The sequence below is a fragment of the Otolemur garnettii genome, unplaced genomic scaffold, assembly GCF_000181295.1.
Source record: "Otolemur garnettii isolate 467f Iridium unplaced genomic scaffold, OtoGar3 scaffold00113, whole genome shotgun sequence".
NCBI classification, from domain to species: Eukaryota; Metazoa; Chordata; class Mammalia; order Primates; family Galagidae; genus Otolemur; species Otolemur garnettii.
This window is the reverse complement of record NW_003852508.1, coordinates 1828611-1835492: the sequence shown is the minus strand read 5'-3', so window position 1 is coordinate 1835492 and position 6882 is coordinate 1828611. Positions and strand designations below refer to the sequence as shown.

General features: G+C 42.9%; 1 protein-coding gene across 1 annotated transcript in view; it reads right to left on the bottom strand.

Moving 5' to 3' along the window:
- The window catches only part of MTFR1 (mitochondrial fission regulator 1), an 80717-nt gene extending 74098 nt beyond the window's left edge, over nt 1-6619 (bottom strand). Inside the window, exon 1 of the mRNA XM_012809794.2 lies at nt 6527-6619. The gene's annotated coding sequence lies outside the window, so the exon portion shown is untranslated. The remainder of the gene's footprint in view (nt 1-6526) is intronic.
- Nucleotides 6620-6882: the final 263 nt, after the last annotated feature.

The following is a 6882-nucleotide window of genomic DNA, read 5'->3' as shown; positions in this document are numbered from 1 at the left end:
AAAAAAAAAAATAAAAAATAAAAAAAAATAAAAAAATAAGAAAATAAAATAAAGCAACAGAAATAGTGGTGAAATAGATGTGTTATGTACATACACAGAAAAAAAAGATACGAAAATATACCAAAACATAACACTGACTATAGTAATGCTGACTGTATCTGAGGCGTGGTGGTGGGTCTGTTTTTCTTTTTCATCTTTATGCACCTGCGTATTGTTTATATATATTTTTTGCAATAGGATATATGTACTACTTTTGTAATTTTTAAAGACTGTTAATTTTTTTTAAATAAGTAAATACATAAACGTTATTTAAACTTTGGATCATATCATCAAGTAATAGTATAAACTTTGAAGAAACCTTATAGGCTATTATCAGACATTCATACTTGCTTTATGATTTTAATCATAACCAGATGTTCCTTATGTTTTAATCAACTCACTTTAAAAAGTTAAATTTAGGCTCAGCACCCATAGCATAGTCGTTACGGCGTCAGCCACATACACTGAGAGTGGCAGGTTCGAACCCAGCTAAACAACTGCAAAAAAAACAATTAGCCAGGCCATGTGGTGGGCACCTATAGACCCAGCTACTCGGGAGGCTGAGGCAAGAGAATTGCTTAAGCCCAAGAGCAATTGAGGTTGCTGTGAGCTGTGATGCCACAACCCAGTACTCTACAGAGGGTGACATAGTGAGACTCTGTCTCAAAAAATTTAGCTTCATCACAAGCAGTATTATCTATACAACTAGAGTTTATTATTCTAGGATATTTTTAACAATACACTTTAAAATACCTAACTACAAATTATATTCCTTATCGGAGAGCAGAGATAAAAAGGGATATTTTGGCTAAAATAAATACAAAGTTGATACCCATCTCACTTGAAATCATCTCTGTAGGAAACCAGTCTACTCTACCGACAGCATGCATTATACAGTTATCTCTCTCTGTATCCATAGGTGACTGATTCTAGGAATCCTGTGAATACCAAAATCTATAGACACTTAATATAAAATATAGTTCTTAATATAAAATGGTATAGTATTTGCATGATAACTACACATATCCTCTCATATACTTGAAATCATCTGTGGGTTATTTATAATACCTAATACAATATAAATGCTATGTAAATAGTTGCTATATTGCATTGTTTATTTGTATGCTATATGTTGTTATTTTTTATTATTATTTTTCAAATATTTTCCATTCTTGGACCTAGAATTCATGGTTACGGAAGGCCAACAGAAGGCCATATCAGCTGTTACTAGTACATACAAAATCCATTGCAAAAAGTAATAAAATTTCTTACAGTTTAAAAAAAAAATCTTACTAGGTCAGGAGTGTTGCCTAACATCTGTAATCTTTGCACTCTGAGAGGCTGAGGTGGGAGGATCCCTTGAGCTCAGGAGTTCAAGACCAAGCCTGAGCAAGAGTGTGACCCCAACTCTACTGAAAATAGAAAAATTAGCCAGGTATTATGGCAGGTGCCTATAGTCCCAGCTTCTCGGTAGGCTGAGGCAAGAGGATTGTTTGAACCAGGAGTTTAAGGCTGCTATAAGCTAGGATGGTGCCATGGCATTCTAGCCTGGGGCAACAGAATGAGATGGTCTCAAAAATAAAAATAAATCGGGGCTGCGCCTTTGGTTCAAGGAGTAGGGTGCTGGCCCCATATGTGGTGGGTTCAAACCTAGCCCTGGCCAAAAACTGCAACAACAAAATAATAATAAATTTAAAAAAAAATAAAAATAAAAATAAATTGGGTGGCTCAAAGGAGTAGGGCGCTGGCCCTATATGCTGGAGGTGGTGGTTTCAAACCCAGCCCTGGCCAAAAACTGCAAATAAATAAATAAATAAATAGGCTTGGCACCTGTGGCTCAAGTGGCTAAGGTGCCAGCCACATACACCTAAGGTGGCGGGTTCAAATCCAGCCCTGGCCCGCCAAAACAACAGTGACAGCTGCAACCAAAAAATAGCCGGGCGTTGTGGCGGGCACCTGTAGTCCCAGCTACTTGGGAGGCAGAGGCAGAAGACTTGCTTGAGCCCAGGAGTTGAAGGTTGCTGTGAGCTGTGATGCCACAGCACTCTACCCAGGGGGATAGCTTGAGGCTCTGTCTCAAAAAAAATAATAATAATAAATAAATAAATCTTATTTATACTGCTTTACATATTGACATATTTATATACAAAATAGTGCCCTATAACATGTTTTAGCTATCATAGAGACTTAATTTAAGTTTCCTATTGGTCTAACTTTTTGCATTTTTACAACCAACTCACACTAATCAGATATAGCTATGTACATTAATCTGTTAAATGATATCAAATATTTATACAATACAATTTGTTTGGCAATATTGACTTGCAGATTGGCTGGCTGCCAATTGCAAATTAAGGAACTATTTCAGAAGTGGCCCTGTTCTGGTCCTTAAAACAGCAGCCCTGAATATTCTTCCAGCTGATACATGAATTTCACTTTACTAGTCACTCTCTAGCTTTTAAGAGGAAAGAACCAACATGTAATTGAGAAACATACTTACAACTTAATATAACAAATGATTTGTATCCCTAAGGAATATAAAGTGCCAGCAAAACAAGAAACAAAAGATCAAAAGCCCAATGGAAAAAAAGGCATAGGGCCTGAATAGGCAATTTACAAGTGGAAACACAAATGGACAACAAAATGTGAAGCACCAGTAATCAACTGTTAACTAAAACTAATGCCATTTTCCCCCATCAAAGCATCATCAGTGGTTTTCATTAAATGGTGGGATTGTGGTCTCACACTTTGTTACTTATCTATACTATGTCATTTCTATCAACAAGTACCTAATAAAAATATAAGAGAATAGTTGAGTAGCTGAGTCATTAACATTTCAAAGAAGAGTGATGCAGTAATGCTCAGTACAAGACAGACCAAGAAAACAAATTCATGGGTGGCATGCACACCCATAATACTAGTACTCTGGGAGGCCAAGGTGGGTGGATTACTTGAGTGCAGGAGTTCTCCACTAAAAACTAGCTTGGAATTGTGGTGGGTGCCTGTAGTCCCAGCTACTCAGGAGGCTGGAAGCTGAGGCAAGAAGATCACTCGAGCCCAGGAGTTTGACGCTGCTGTGAGCTATGACACCAAGGAACTCCAGTCATGGCAATAGAGTGAGACTCTGCCTCTAAATAAATAAATAGAAAGAAAGAAAGAAAACAAACTCAAGGAAACTGAAGTATACCAGCACTTCAGACCTATTGTACACCTGCTTTTCTTTTACCCCTCTCCCCCAAGCTATTTTCTTTGTCCAGTCCTTATATCTATAAATTCACCAGTTCCCCATACCTATTACCTTTATATTCATCAGGTCAGTGTACTAATCTTTTCAATCTTTGGTGAAGCCATCTTTGACAGTGCCAACTCACTATCATCCTGTAAGGTTAATTTGAGCATGATGCTTCTTTGCTCATTAAGTTCAAACTCCTTAGATGTGGCACTCATTTCCTTCAAAAACGAGTCTGACCTTACTTCTGGACTTCTGAATTACTCCTATGCAGTAAGAATCCAAAGCCCCAATTTAATAGGCCTTCTTCACTGTGCTCTGAATAAGCCTGTCTGTCTCCATTCTAGTTCCTGATTCATCTAACACTAAGTGAATGAAGACACTATCTTAGAAGTAGTTTAAGCTTGAGATGATGATGTATAGAGACAAAAATGATATAAACATCAAGTAGACGCTCTGTGGTAAAGAAGTGGAGACTAGCCATTAATGTACTGTATTTTCCCTTTTACTTCTTCCCTTTAACTAGCCATATATTAAAGAATAAAAATAGGAGGGATGTGGTGGCTCACATTTGGGGGGCCAAGGTGAAAAGACTGCTTGAGGCTGGAGTTTAAGCCCAGCCTGGGTAACAAGGCAAGACTCCCATCTCTACAAAAAAAAAAAAATGTTTAAATTATAATAAATTAGCCAGCCATGGTGGTACATACACGTGGCCCCAGCTATTAAGGAGGGTGAGGAGGGAGGATAGCTTGAGCCTGGGAATTTGAGTTTGCAGTGAGCTATGAACCACTACACCCCAATCTGGACCACAGAGCTAGACCGTGTCCCTAAAAATAAATAAATAAATAAATAACACATATTTGTTGAACTATATATACTTTGCTCAAAACTTCAAATCTAGGCTCGGCGCCTATAGCTCAACTGGCTAAGGCGCCAGCCACGTACACCTAAGGTGGCGGGTTCGAATCCCCAGCCCGGACCTGCCAAACAACAATGACGGCTGCAACCAAAAAATAGCCATTTTGAAGAAATGGCCATTTGAAGAAATGGCCATTTATGAGAAAGAAGAAATTTTCAGTTGGAGAAAATTTCAAAGAAGATTAACAGAACATTGTGTTATTTGGCTTGCTAAATCATCATTATAATAATGTTTACTATTCCCAGCATACAAAGAGCCTAGGTAAACGATACCTGTGTATCCTAAATGACAGTCCACATTTTAGGCCAAATAATGATGCAAAAGACCGGCTCAGCGCCTGTGGCTCAAGCGGCTAAGGCCCCAGCCACATACACCTAAGGCGGCGGGTTCGAATCCAGCCCGGGCCTGCCAAACAACAATGATGGCTGCAACCAAAAAATAGCCGGGCGTTGTGGCGGGCGCCTGTGGTCCCAGGTACTTGGGAGGCTGAGGCAGTAGACTCGCTTGAGCCCAGGAGTTGGAGGTTGCTGTGAGCAGTGAAGCCATGGCACTCTACCCAGGGGGACAGCTTGAGGCTCTGTCTCAAAAAAAAAAAAAAACAAAACTTCAAATCTAGTTGTACTAATCTTTCACTGTTTCAAGGAACCAAACAAACCTCTCTTACCCTTGTTTTGCACCCATGTAAATTTCCAGAATTCCCCCACCCTTAGGAATTTGTAACCCAACAGACATAATTTTCCCCTGCAGTTCCATTCATTCCACAACTCCTGGGACAGTCAACTGTAGTTAAAAGAGCCAAAACTTTGCAATGACAATGATCAAAATTAGCATCCTTACATCACCCACCCTTTCAAGCAGTATGACCTTAGGCAAATTATGACTTCTCTAAATTTCCTTTTCCTTCAACTGTAAAATGCAGATAATACTAGCTTTATGCAGTGGCTCATGCCTGTAATCCTCAAGTTTTGGGAGGCTGAAAAGCCACAGCAAAGTAGCAAAAACCCCATCTTTACGAAAAATAGAAAAATTAGTCCGGAGTGGTGGGAGTGCAACTGTAGTCCCAACTACTCAGGAAACTGAGGCAGGAGGATCACTTAAGCCCAGGAGTTTGAAGTTTCGTAGTACGTTATGATAACTCCACCGCACTCTAGCCTGAGTAAGAGAAAGAGAGAGACAGACAGGCAGAGAGACAGAGCCCCACACCCACAGACACACACACAAACGAGGATAATGGCTACTTCATACAGCTGTTAAAACTGAATAGGTGCTTTTAAAAAAATGAATAGGTGTACAGTGCTTCATACGTACGAAGAACTCTCTAAATAGAAATTATCAATACAATTAGTACTGCTTAAAAGCAAAAAACACTACTGCCTAGATTATTTAGTATCTTTGGTTTTGAAAACCTGAGCCACCGGGTAATGAGACCGCACTGAGGGAGAGCTACCCCAATTCTTAAAGAAGCAGTACGAATTAGCGCCGTCTACATTTTAATGTGCGCCTTAGTTAACCCCCTCTAGAAAACTAATGACTAGAAGGGAAGCCTTATTGATCATGACAGAAGCACAGACATATGCAAAAGACATGAAATGACTGTCTGGGATTTTATAACCCGGTGAAAAGGAGCAGGAATGGTCCTGTACAGACAATTACTGGAAGTGGGTGATGAGACACCGAGTTCTTTATCCAACTCGCTCAACTTCTCCATAGTTTGAATTTCCATAATATTTTTTAAATGCTCAAAGACCAACTTTGGGGCTTCACGCAAGCCCTGGTCATGGTCAGGAACGTACTCTGGCACGGCGAAAAGCGACACAGCAACACAACGCAGGTGAAGCTGATTAAATTCCCGGGACGACCACGGAGCGCGCTCCCCGTCCCGGAGTCCGCCAGGCCCGGCTGGAGCGCACCCGCGGAGCGCGGCTCCCAGAGTCTCGGGGAGAGGGCGCTCCACCCAAGGAACCGCCGCCGCCGGCAGCCGGCGCGGGAACCCGGGACTCCGAAATCGCAATGAAAGGCGGGGGAAGGGAAGAGGCGTAGACTGGGGACGAGCGAGCCGCAGCGCTCAGGCCGAGTCGGCCGGCCACCCTCCGCTCCGCCAAACCCCGGACACGCGAGGGCCTTGGCCCCGCCAGCTGCCCGGGAATGTATCCTCAAGCCGGCCACTCGGCAAACACCCAGCCGGCTCACAGAGCCCGCCGTATCGCTGGTAATCTCAACCTGGGCTCCTTTAGCTCCCGCCCTGAGTATTACCAAGGCGTCCCCCCGCCTTCAGGTCCGGAGCCGCCTCCTTGTCCCCCCTCGCCAACCGCTTTTTCCGAGCCCGGAGCGCCACTCACCTCCGCCGCGCGGCAGCCAGCACCTCTCTTACTACTCAGGCTTCCAGCTTCGCCGTCCCAGGGCGTTGCTGTCAATCAGTCAATTCCCTCCCCGAACGAGAGCCAAGCTGACCAATCAGCTGTTGCCTCCCCTTGGAGGCGGGCACAGGGAGCCGGGGGCGAAAGGCTAGGCGACCGCGCCACAGGGCCGCAGCAGCTTAGCCCTTTCAGTGTGCGCACGCGCGGGGTTGTGGGCGGGGCATGTGCTTCAGCTAGCGCTTGGCTTAGTGCTATCGCTCTTCTGCGCAGGGACGTACTTTTGTGAACTATGTGCTCTAGGTGTTTAGGAAGCCCCACGTTTCTAATGTAGCCGTCAG